Source organism: Plectropomus leopardus, unplaced genomic scaffold (genome assembly GCF_008729295.1).
Source record: "Plectropomus leopardus isolate mb unplaced genomic scaffold, YSFRI_Pleo_2.0 unplaced_scaffold11121, whole genome shotgun sequence".
Lineage (NCBI taxonomy): Eukaryota > Metazoa > Chordata > Actinopteri > Perciformes > Serranidae > Plectropomus > Plectropomus leopardus.
This window is the reverse complement of record NW_024611753.1, coordinates 1-1,127: the sequence shown is the minus strand read 5'-3', so window position 1 is coordinate 1,127 and position 1,127 is coordinate 1. Positions and strand designations below refer to the sequence as shown.

Here is a 1,127-nt window from a genome sequence, read left to right as displayed (position 1 = left end):
CGCGCCGGACTCCTCTCTGCTCTCTCTAGGAGACAAAAACCACCAGGGGGGGAAATTAGATTATAACACATCCAGAAAACTGCTGGACACACAGAAACTAACTAAATCAACTTTTTTAACCAAAAGTTGATTCTGTTCCCACTAAATAATTCCTCTCCTCTCACAGCAGTTTGCTCTACTTCTCACTTTAACATTGCATTATTGGATTGTTGTAAGGGTGCAGAGGTCCTAATATTTGACGTCAATTTTACCTTCAAGAAAAGAAAGATGATTTTACTGACTTTAGTGTCCGTCAGTGAGGATACAATGAAATTAAATAACACAGGTCACATGGTAACAGCACCAGGCTAGTTAAGACAGAAAATTAGAGCAACATAATAGTGACTTACCCTGACGGTTTGCCTCCCATGGTCACTGGTCAGTCTGGTTTCTGAATATAAAGAGAAAAAAAAATTCATATTATCAGTGCTTTTTGTGCAAAAAAAAAAAAAAAACCTCTATAAACAAGCAGCTAAATCAACAATTACCAGCAACTTTGGGTTCTGACATTGAAAATTTCAATACAAATAAATTCAAATAAAAACAACAAAAGCGATGAAACAACAAAATAAAAAGGAAATGAAATAAATAAAGCATAAATAAAAACAAATAGACCCCTTTCTTGTGTGTAAAGGATCCCTGAGTTGACAGAAATTAGGTCAAGGACCCAAATTTGATAAACTTTACCTTTGGGACCTTACTGATCACTTTATGGTTTTATTATGAACCCAAGTATGTTTTAATCATTTCAGCATTTATTTTGGCCTAAAGCACTTACATAACTCTGTTTTAAATTATCAATATATTTATCTTTTTTATGTAATTAATTTAATATATTTTAACATCCCCTCTTCTATTGTCCCCTGAAATATTAATTTGAAATCTTTGTATATTATAAAATACATTTCATATTGTTAAATGCACATAAACAATGTTAAACCACAGGAGCTTTTTTTTGTGCCTGCACGTGGTTTCTATGAGCAAAACTTGTTCTCACCTTGTCCTTGTGTGCCAGTTCCTCTCCAAAACAATCTGGAGGCTAATACATAGCTGAAATCAGTTAAACACCATGGCTGCAAAAAAAAAAA

General features: G+C 33.5%; 1 long non-coding RNA gene across 1 annotated transcript; it reads right to left on the bottom strand.

The window, feature by feature from the left end:
* LOC121963394 lies at window positions 1–1,120 on the bottom strand. The gene is made up of 3 exons (XR_006107243.1): window positions 1,037–1,120; window positions 390–430; window positions 1–25 (listed from the first exon to the last, which is right to left on the bottom strand). It is a non-coding gene; the product is annotated as an uncharacterized LOC121963394 (long non-coding RNA).
* Window positions 1,121–1,127: the final 7 nt, after the last annotated feature.